The following is a 12,762-nucleotide window of genomic DNA, read 5'->3' as shown; positions in this document are numbered from 1 at the left end:
TTGTAGCTATGTGTCGATTCCGTGCGACACATCCGAACATGTAAGCCGAAGAATAGTGTGGGGGGAGTGAGTAATCAAGAGCTGCATGGCGCTCAAACAAAAGACGAATCGACGAGATTTGAAAATCGCATAACTCCGGGTTCATGTAAGTCAGGGTAGCGTAAGTCAAGGTATTACTATATTTTAAAATTATGTTTTAGATTTGTTTTATTTTATTTATCTTTTATTCTAAAAATTTAATCAGCATTCTACAAAATTAAAAAAAAAATCAATATAAATTTATATACTTTAAAATATTCTTAATATTCCAAACAAACAGCTGGATTATTTATCAGACTTTAACAAGACTAATTTAACAGTTACAGATAAAGTAATTTGGAGAGAGATAGTTGATTAGCATTAGTCTAATAACAAATTTCATAACTAAAAATAAATTTTAATTTTTAAATTAAATTTAGAATAATCTGGAAGAAAAAATTGGCCTGAAGCAGAACTCAAATCTGCAACTTCTACTTGCCATGTAGATGCTTAGTTAAGAGTTAGTTATATAATTAATATGTTTAGAAGTGAGGATTGTATGGGTGTACACGTAGCATAACTGGCAACACATCTGCATGGTAAATAGGAGTTATAGGTTCAAGTCTCATTCTATGCTGATCTTTCCTTCCAGATTACACTAAATTTAGTTTAAAAGTTAAAATTTACTTCTAATTGTTAAATTCGCTTTGTTATAATCTGACAGTTTATTTGGCATATCTAATAGAATTGGGTTAATGTGTATGTTGTTATATTTTTGATATTAGAGAGGTTGCGGTCAACGTTTTCAGCCCAAAACGTGAACATCAGACTTCAAGCACTGCCATCTGGCAATTCTAGAAAGTTGATAATGGCGTTCACTACATCTAGCATGGCGAGTAGAAGTTCGGCTTAAACTTCTTCATTATNCTGACGACAGAAGAACGCCTAGAACTTTTGAATGAAGAACACCAAGAAACTCGGCAAGATATGTTTTCTTCTGAAAAAAGAGGATTAATATCGATATCTGTTATTAAAGATCCTTTGTAGAAGTGGGAGGATGTCAGAACAACGGTCTTAGAATGGCATCCAAACCATGTTGAGGCTTGGGGACCTCTACAATTACAATGCTATTACGTAATTACTTACGAAAAATCGTGAAGAGAGAAAAGCAATTGACATTAGACAGATTCTTTAACCCTTTCAAACAGAAAAAAAACATTATTAATTAAAACGCAACACTGTGTATGTATGTAGCTTTATTATTACATATAAATAAACGTAGTAAGAAGGTATATATTTTTTATTTTTTAAGGTCTCCAGAACGAATTAATTAAATTCCCATTAAAACCTACGGTAAATAAATAATCGGTTAATGAACAATTCGGATAGCGAACAAAATCTTGGAACGGATTATGTTCGTTAACCGATCACCCACTGTATTCATTAGGCGAGGAATTTTTCAAGGAGATTCCTTAAGTCCTCTCTGGTTCTGCCTAGCCCTGAACCCATTATCCAACATGTTAAACAACACGTATTATGGCTAGAATATCAGACATGAAAAAACAACACAGTTTACACTATCACATGTCATGTACATGGACGACATAAAACTTTATGCATCCACACAGAAACAACTTCATCAACTCCTACAAATCACACACTCATACACTAAGGACATACTAAATGGAGTTTGGCTTAGACAAATGCAAAAAACTTCACATAGGAAAAGGAATCCTGAAGAAAGACGATTTTAAAATTGAAAATGGAGACGTTATTGAATCCATGGAAGAAGGTGAGCTCTACAAGTATTTAAAATTCTAACAGGCCAAACTAACAGAACATACACAAATAAAGCAAAGATTAATTTAAGAATACCAAAGTGGGTTAAATGCCATTCTCAAAACACGGCTAAATGCAAAACACACAGTTAAAGCACTAAACACATATGTCATCCCAGTACTCACATACTCTTTTGAAGTTATACATTGTACTCACACAGATCTTGAGCAACTCCAAAGGAAAACAACAACAACCCTTACTAAGCATAAACAACATCATCCTAAATCTGCTATAGAAAGATTAACCCTTCCATGTAAAGATGGCGGACATGGCCTGATTGGCATAGTTAACCTTCACTACAAACACAGTCACTGCGAAAGTTTTTCTACAGGAAACAGGAAACATTACAGTTACATAAAGCAGTAACGCTAGCAGACTTAAATAGCACACCATTAAACTTACACTCACATCATCCAGACTTGACACAACACATAAAAAGCATAGACACTATTAAGCAATCATGGGCTCAAAAGGCACTCCATGGCAGGCATCCTTATGACCTGGCCCAGGATTTTGTTGACAAAACTGTGTCAAACAGCTGGTTAGATTGAAAATGCCTCTTTGGGGAGACAGAAGGATTCATGATTGCCATACAGGATCAGGTCATAAATACTAAAACCTACAGAAAACACATACTCAAAGATACAACACTCACAAATGACACATGCAGAAAATATCACATCATGCCAGAAACTATACAACATATGTCTGTGCCAAGAGCTTGCATCTGGGTGCAAGCTCTTGGCACAGACAGATTACTTACATAGACACAATCAAGTAGCAAATATAATACACCAAGAGCTTGCAAAGAAACAAATTATTAGACATTCTGCTGATGTCTTAACTGCTTTGCTATCCAGCAGTNTATTGAATACATGCCACATTGTTAGGAAATTCCTGAATACAGACACACACACTGACACACTTCTCTAATTTTAGTTTTGTTTTGGTTGCTATGCCTTGACTTTGGTCCGGCATAGTACACAGCCACCAGTGTGAACCGAGTGTAACTCACAAAACCCAACATAATAATAATAATAAGCACAGAGCCCAAACGGTTAAGAGTTGAAAGTTGAAATTTGGTACTCAGTTAGAATACGTCATGAGAACATACACTAAGAAGGGATTTTTGGAAATTCCACCCCCCTGAGGAAAGAGGAGAAGAGAGTTAATTTTAGTCAGTATAAAGTGTAAATAGTAAAGAAGGAAAGTAAATAGTGGGACATATAGAATACGTTTTGGCAATTAATAAATATTTTAATCATTTCCACTTTTCAAGTAACCTAAAAACAATAAATCTAAAATAAACGAATTCAAACAAATATTTGAAATTATATATCTGATATTATTTGAACAAATAGTTGAATTTGAAATATAATGCTCCAAACAAGTTCTTTTAGATTTTAGAATTTAAAATTAATAATTTTATTCAAGTATGGTTATCATCAAGTTAGTTCATTCGACATTTTAATGAAACATTTTCTGATTTTTTTTTTATTTTGCAAGTTATTTCATTTTTTATTTTTTAGGTTACTTAAATAAAAAAATTTCCTTTTTAAATACTAAAGATTTATTCAGTTAAAATTCAATAATGATTTTAATCATTTTTTTTCTATTAGATAGCTAATAAATAGAATAGTGAAAACAAAATTTCTCATAAATTTGACCTTAGTCTTATAATATAATCAAGTTGAATTGTTAATGATGATGATGATATTAGGTGCAGAGCTCAAACGGTTAGGAATTGAAAACTGTAATTTGGTACACAGGGTATGTCATGAGTATGTACGCAAAGAAGGGATTTTCTGAAATCCTCCTGCAGGGGAGAGGGAGAGAGTTAAAGATTACCCTGAACACAGAAAATAATCAGGCTGAAAATGTTAGTTTTTCAATTATTTTTCTCAGCAGCAAATTAGTGTGTGTTATTCTCTGTGTTTACTATTACTTGCTGAGCACTTTTAATGTTATCGTTATGATTACCTTGAATTTTACTGTACTTTTTTAGATGCATTTTTGCGGGAAATCAAATATATTTTTAGACCCATCTAAAAAGTCTCTAATTAGTCTTGGAAGAGGGGAGACCTAATTCTTGCACCCGGTGAAAATGGGTAAAATCGGCTATAATCTAATAATCTTTGCTATCGTTACTTTTTTGCCCAAGCATTCATCTACTAGTTTGGAAATATTTCAAGAACAAAATGTTTAATTTCAAAAAAAATTAAAATTTGTTTCTGGAATTATTTTCATTATAACTGAATATACAGTACATCAATATATTATCATAAACAATTGTTAATGACATGTAAGTAGTAATCTTAAAATTCTGTTAAATTTTAAAGTTTTAAATTTATTGTATGTTCCATTAATATTCCAAAATATTTGTTCTAATTTTATTTTTTTTCTATCTTTTGCCTGATGATAGTAAATTCATTTATTAAAAGTGCTTGTTTTTTCTTGTTGTAATGTGCTTTTATTTATTAAAATAACACCAAATATAATAAATAAAGCAGAAAAAACTGAGTCTTAAAATTATTACTAATAGTGAACTATTAATAATTTAACTATAAAATGCTATTATTCTTATACTCAAATTAATTTAAAAAGATATACTTTACTTAAAATTTATTTCTCAAGGTTTAAAACAATTTGAAAAATTTTCAATAGTAAAATTTATTACAATAAAAAATAAAATATAAAAGAATGAAAACAATGATTTTATTTAATATAATTTTATTCTTAAAATATTTCACAGACACATTTAATAATTAAAATATAGCTTAATGATTTGATTTGTCATACATAATTAGCCTCAATTTTCTCATTCACAACAGAATGCCAAGAGATAGGAAATGATGTCCTAATCTGAAACTAGCTGTGATAAAGCCAGGTGACCGGTCAAATTATCAGGCTATAATTAGGCATAGTTAATAATCAGATATGAAATAAATTCTGTAGAGGTAGGTGGTTAATCACCATTCCATAATAATTTTAATAATCATGTTTGTTGAGTTGTTGTTTATATATACACAATAATACCTCTGTTTCCGTTGACTTCGGTTATTGTCAGTTTCGGTTTTCATTGATTTTTTTCCATGAAAAATTTGTCTCAGTTTTTTCAGTTGCCTTGGATTTCATTGGCATGCCCATGACCTCACTGCTAATTTTGTAAAAACAAAGGGCAATCCATGTGTTTTCCTGCTTAGTGTGGTGTTGTTTCTTGAAGTATGAGCATTAACCCCATGCATCTAGCCAAACAATTCCATTGCTTTCCTTTCCGTTTGGCTCCATCATGAGACCAAAGAAAGTTTCCAGAACCAGCAGCCCTTTGAAGAATAAGTCCTTTGATGAAGCAGCCCTTTGAAGAATAGGTGGTTAAGTTACCATTCCATGATAATTTTAATAATCATGTTTGTTGAGTTGTTGTTTTTATATATATATATATATATATACACAATAATACTCTGTTTTCGTTGACTTCGGTTATTGTCAGTTTCGGTTTTAATTAATTTTTTTCCATGAAAAATTTGTCTCAGTTTTTTCAGTTGCCTCGGATTTCATGAGTTGAAGGGCATGATTGAGTTGAAGGAAATCATTGAAGAACACAAAAGTGGCATTAAGATTGCTGAACTTGGCTGCGTGTATGGGAATTTGCCATCCACAGTAAGTTCCATTGTGGCAAAAAAGGAAGCAATAAAAAAGGCTAATGTAGCAAAAAGCGTAAATGTGCTAATGAAATAGAGATTGCAAACAATTGAAGATGTCAAACAGTTATTATTAATTTGGATCAATCAAAAACAGTTAGATGGTGATTCTGTTTTGGAAGCCATCATATTAGTCTTTTATATTCATTTTGTATTAATTTCTTATTATTTTTAGTATTAAAAACTATATTTATTCTCTATAAAATGTGTTTTTGGAGTGTCTAGAACAAATTAATTGGATTTACATTGATTCATATGGAAATAATTGCCTCAGTTTTCATCAGTTTCAGATTTCGCAGATTGTTTTCGGATGGATTATCAATGAAAACTGAGGTATCACTGTATATGATAAATTATGAATGTATTGCTCAGATGCTCTAGATCAGCGGTCTGCAACCTTTCTGACCTCACAGACCCCTTTAACTCACAATTTTGAATCCCGCAGACCACTATCATAAATTTTTTAAACTATACAAAATCTGTAGAATAATTATCATAAAAGTTCAATTTTACTATATTAATATGAAATGCTTGCTTAATTATAACAAATTAATGCAAGCCTAAGGTTCATTGCTGCTTGTTTGAAATAAGTTTATGGATTCTTAGTGCTTTTCCTTGAAGGAAGACAATCACACTCACAATATTGTTTATTGTTCATTATTATTTATTATTATTCAATATTGTTTATTGTTTATTGATAACAGTCACTTCGTATTTGGTTTTAGATTCAAATAAAAATCCCTCAATGAGTGAAAAAAAAAGCAACTAAGCATTTTGCATTTCTTTTGTAATACTTCGTGTAATCTTCAATTGATCAATGTCCAAATTTTCCATGGACCACCCAAATTTTCTCGCAGACCATCAATGGTCCACAGACCACTGTTAGACCTCTGCTCTAGATCATCCATGGTGAGAGACTGATTACTTTTCTGTTGCTATTTGACTGATTAACTTAATGATTTTAGTGAACAGTAATTTACAACGTAAAATAAAAATTCTATTGTGTTGCATTAAAATTTATAAAATTTTAGCAATATTTTTGTAAAGTTTCAAGTAAGATTTTATATGATAGTTTCATCTCACTTTTTTGTATAAGTTATCTTTATATCATTAATTTAATTGTCAGAGAACAGTTATTTATAATATTATAATAAACTAAGACTATATTATTTTAATCTAGATCAGTTATGAGCAACCCACAGCCCATGAAATCCTAATATTTGGCTCCCAGGCTTCAGCAACACAATTTTATTTTCCAGCTTAATTAGGGTTGTATGCATCACCATGCATACAACCCTAATTAAGTTGATATTTGTGACAAAGAATATTCAAACTACACTTGTTCAAGTAAAAAGATAAGAATAAACTAAATATTACTAGTTTTCACTAGAATACACATATATATTTTAGTACCAGCAAGTATACTGTAGTTATGTTGAAACTCCATAAGAAGAAATGCATGTAGTTCGTCAGAAGCCTATGAAGTTCACTTGCAGTTTGGTTGCTCCAGAAAAGGTTGCTCATGACTAAGCTAGATTGTATAAGTGCCAGTACAGTAGACCCCCCTATAACACAATAGATAGGTTCAGTTTTATACGAATTCCGTGTTTTACCAGTCACTTAAATACATGAGACAATCACAGACCAGCATGTGTGCAGTTTAGGGACTACGGCTGTTTGAAAGGTTTTCTTCCATAAAATTAATCGATTCTAGACTAATTTGACTCAACATTTCCAAAACACATAATTTTTTGGGAATAATCCATATAAACTATGCTATAAACAAAAAATTGTAGGATTACGTACTGAGTGTGCACCGTTCGACGAAACTGAACTTTGGAGACATCATTAATATAAATATAATTTTTATGGCCATTAAATAATAAATGGTTTTTAGTAGGTCTGCTGCTCGTTTAAACTCAATGGTTTCTGCAATATCCGCTATTGGTCTAGATTCGACCAATCCTGTCGCGATACAAGTCAGCAATGACATTTTACTGTGTTATACGAGTCTCTTTTAGCGTGTTTATATGAATACAATCGCAATTTTTTCACCATGTTATACAAATCCGTATTATATGAACCCATGTTATAGGGAGGTCTACTGTACTTTCTTATATATTGTCAAAATGTAACACATACCCATTTTCTCTACTGTTTTCCTGTTTCAGTGCACTTAGATTTGGCAGAGCCATTAATGCATCACTACAATAAAAAAAAAATACTAAAGTTTTTAATCTAATATAAAATAACAACATGCCATATTTTAAAAGTTTTTCAGAAGTCTACAAATTAGCATACTTACCTACCATCACTATAGTTTTTAAAAGAAATGATTTTATTGACAGATGAAATCTAATTTTTTTTTCTAATCAGACAGATGATTAGAGATAAAGTAACAGTCAATAGAAAAAAGTGTTTTGAAATAGGCAAGTTTACTATAATAAAAGGAGAAAGAGAAACCATAATAAGAATCTAAAAAGTTTATTACAATTTCAATTTGACTTGAAATTATTACCTTAAAACCATAATAAACTGAATTTTGTTTAATAATCTTGCAATTCAAATATTACATAATATGTATTCAAACACTTTCATTATTTTACATACATAATTTTATGAGAGACAATGTTTTTAACAGGAACAAGAATATAAACTGCATTCAGTTATATAACCAATTTTTAAAAAAATTTAAAATATTTAGTTGGATATAATTACAAATTACTGTTTTAAATTTTTAAATGTTAAAAATATTTAACAATAACTTTTCATTAAATTTTTTATCTCTATTATAGCAGTTTTTATTTCCATGTGAATGGAGTTACTTGAAAAGACAACAGTTTACTGGTTAATAATGATAAAACTTCTAACTCAATAAAAAATAAACACACACACACTCGGAAAGCAAATGTTTTTGCCCATTTTTAAAGGACATCATTAGGCTGGTGTTTTAAGATGGAATTGCACAATTTTTGAACAGTTCAGAACTTCTACATTGTCATTGCTGATAGGTAGATACATTGTATATATATAATCCTGGGGGATTGCAAGATTTATGTTGGATGGATATATATTTTCCATTAATTAAGGACTGTGTAATCTGACTCACAGTCAATGACCTTTTTTCTTAATGCTGCCTTGTAAATTTCCATCAACTCAAGATAGCTAAGTATCCACTGTTCTGTGTAAAATTCTGGTCTGGTCAAAATGGACTTCCATGTCCAGGTCTACAGCATATGCTGATAGGACAGTGGATATAAGGCCTCTAAATATGTGCACTTGATGTTCCTTTAGGTGGATGGCAATATGCTGGCTGACATGTGGCTCCCACATACTCTAACTCTGTTGGATCTATGGTCTGTAAGGGAGTTGATTTTAGCCCCAGCAAGTATACTTTAAAAATGGATGAAAAAAATTTGCTTTTCAAGTCAGTGTTTGTTTTTCTGGTTGCTTTTTGGTTATTAAGTTAGAAGTTTTATGTAGTTATTTGGTTAATATTAAAAATATTTTATATTTAAGTTTTGTATAAAAAACAATTTTACACTGCTACCACTGAGATTCAAAACACAAATCTCACAATTACAAAACTGGCATGCCCCCACCAAGCCACCAGCCATTCTACAAATGATGGAAATTCTAAAGGTTTAAAATGATTTGCAATTCTCAACATCAATTTTCTCCTTTAATTTTGAGTATTGCACCTTACTGCTAGGCATATCAGTCTTTAGATACTAAATGGAAAAGACACTGAGAACAGCGTTACATGTACATTTTTTATCGCAGGTGTGATAATCTAGAGGACCCCTTTTTAATATTTCATCCTGTCCCCATTAAATAAATCTATAATAATTTCACTTATCGGGATTTTTAAAATAATTAAAAATAAGAGAAAACTGGAATAAAATTAATATAACCTAAAAAGGTTATAAACTTCAACATCCTGTAAAAATACTCTATGACACAACAATTAGCAAGAACTGAGGATGTTTTACTTCCTTCTTCCACACCTTCTATCTTAGAATTTTGCACACCACCTGGTCAATTGACACAACATCTCTACGAACCGTTATTGTGAAATAGTCGGTGATAAAAAGGTGGGGTTGGATAGAGTCGGGGCAGTTCTTCCCAGAGACCTTGCCATAGGAAGGCAGTTCATTCCAGAAAGAACATGCCATACGACCCCTCTTTCTAACGTCTAGCATCGGGCGCCGACCTACACATAATCAGCTCATCCAGCATGACCCCCGAGGTAATATGATTTATTGTGAACTCTCTCTCTCTCGGTTGAACAGATAGATCCTAGACTAGCGATAGGATATAAGTCATGTATTTTCCATATTACTCATCTATATTTTTATTATTTACTAGTGTTATTGTTAATTCTGATTAAATTGACGTTTTCTGTATAAAAAGGACCTTCTTAGTCTCTTTATTTATTCCTTATGCACAACCCCACACAGAATCTTACCACTCGGGTTCTGTTAAAATAAGCCATCCAGTGACAAAGTGAGCAGGTCTAACAGATCTGACGATTAGAGGGCCTTGACCCTCGTCCGTATTCTCACACAGGCACTTTCGACAAACCTATAGTCGTTGTCATCAGGCAACAACAAAAGTGCTTAGAAGAATTAGAAGTGCATAGTGCATAGTGCATAGTGCATAGACAAAAGTGCATAGAATTAGAAGAAAGAAGAAAAAGAAGACACGGTTTCGACAAATAACTAAAAGTGCTTGTGATAAAAAAAAGTACATGTAACGCCATTCTCAGAGTTTTCTCCATTTAGTATACAATATTTAGTGTAAAAATCATCATATTAATCACAGTCAGTCTTTAGGGATGCACTATAACCTCACAGAGTTTGATCAAAATTGATGACTCAGTGTCATGCCATCCCCTCATCAGATAATCAATCTGTCAGACTCAACATGTCATGCATGTGCAAAAACCAGCCAGACTATTTCTGCTACATTTGTGGAAAACTGACTTTAAAAGTGCAATGAAAATCACTGATATGTCTATTGAAGAAAGAAACAATCATTATTTTGGCTGTAAGGGGATCAAGACAAAACCTAGGCTCATAAAATATGCTGTAATTCATTCATATGGACAGTGACTGAATGATTGAAGGGCACAGACAAATCAATTCCTTTTTTCTGTCCCTAAGGTCTGGTGAGAATCTGAGAATCACATCAATGATTGTGATTAAATAAAAGCAATAATATAAAAACAAAATAATAATTTTATTTTTATATTATTTATAAAGGGCACAAATATTATATAATATATAGTAGAATCTCATTTTAATGGATTGCAAAACAACAAATTTTCTGGAATAACAGATTTTTTTTCAGGTCTCACCAAATCCATGTAATTTTACCTCTTTTTAGTGGATCTGTAACCCAGAATAACAAAATTTTTCCTAGCTCCATCTCCAGTAAACACCATATTTTTTTCAACCTTTTATCAATAATTGGATGTTTCTGGATAGTGAATTTTAAAAAATAGATTGTATGCACAGCAATACAATCTATTTTAAACAGGAGGGCACTAACATGTGGCTTCAATGTTAGCAGTTCTCACTGCTAACATTGAAGCCAAATGTTAGTGCCCTCCTGTGGTGCGTTGATTAGTAGAGGAAAACTACTTATGGCTTAACACTAGATATGCACATGTTTGCAACAAAGGTGTGCCACACCTTTGTTGCAAACATGTTTTCGGGAATATCACATCTTGAAATTGTGTTTGCATAACAGTAACATTTCATACTGATGATGCCACCAAAGAAGCCCAGAAACATTGCATCATCACAGAATCATTAAAGCAAACCAAAATGGATGAGTTTTTTAACATATTATGACGTGCTAATGATCATATTTACTTTGTCGCTTTTTGACTTATAATGTATACAGTTTCTGTCAGCTTTATTATGGCATAATGATCTTCTAATAAACGTGTTCATATAAAATAAAAGTTAGAAATGTCAAGAGACTGAATAATTTCGAGTACAGGTGTTTTTTTTTATGCAGGGGGTTTAAAAAATGAAAATTTTTTCGAATAACATATTTTCCTGTGAGTGTGAGAAATCTGTTGTTTGCAATATAACAGATTTTCAGAACAACAAATGAGTTTTAGCATCCCGAGCAATCCATTAAAATGAGACTCTACTGTATGTTTCTTAGGCAGTTCATATGTTGCTGGATAATTGCAATTAACACATTAAAAAGTTATAAAATAATTTTGCATAATTTGATACAGTTATGAGACATGTTTAGCATATTTAAATAAGTTGAGAACAACCTGGAAATCCTGGTCTGCATCTGCAGTTGTAAGTTCATGTTTGTACATATAACAGTTCTATTATTGCAATCAATTGTGTTCTTTCATGTAATTTTGAATCTTTTATTTCTCTCTGATAATCCTCCTTATCAATGTCTGCAAATAAAAGATCAAGGAAATCTATTGTGTGGAAATAATTTCAAATCATTGAAGAAAAATATAAAGCAAATTGTATATAATGTAATGTTGTTCTCAAGTGTTTTTCAAGTGGGCTTTTTACATCACTTGAAAAACATTCACAAAAGCATATACAGGTATACCTCGACTTACGTCGTTCCCGATTATACGTTGTTTGTCAAAAAAGTATATGAAAAAAAAAAATTAAGTTTAATTCATTTTATTTGACTTTACGTCTGTCCACCACAAATATTGAAGTAGTAATATCACTAGAAAAGCATATAAAGCACATAAAATCATACATTAAAATATATACATTTACAAGTATGTACTGTATTTACAGTACATGCATTCATAAATTTAAATTACTTTTTTCTGTACTATATGTAAAACTAAAATTTATTTATTTATAAGCTTAAAATAGATCTTTATTAACCATATATTATTAAAAATGCATTAATAAATAAAATACAGAACCGGGAATGGTAATTTATGGTTTAGCTTAGTGACAAGTAGATTCAGAGACAAGAAAATTCGACTTACGTCGCCCCTCCTGGAATCAATTACTGACGTAAGGCAAGGTATACCTATACTGGAATACTAATAACTGCTACTGCTAATACTGGAATAGAAGAGCCCTTTTAAAAAGTATAAGACAGAAGTATCACAGCCAGAAATATCAACTTTTTGTATAAAATAAGAAAAACTGTAGAAGAAATAGTAACTAAATTATTTACTGTTGATTTCAAA

The sequence above is a fragment of the Centruroides sculpturatus genome, unplaced genomic scaffold, assembly GCF_000671375.1.
Source record: "Centruroides sculpturatus isolate CEXI.00-Female unplaced genomic scaffold, Cexi_2.0 scaffold1345, whole genome shotgun sequence".
NCBI classification, from domain to species: Eukaryota; Metazoa; Arthropoda; class Arachnida; order Scorpiones; family Buthidae; genus Centruroides; species Centruroides sculpturatus.
This window is presented reverse-complemented; position numbering follows the sequence as displayed.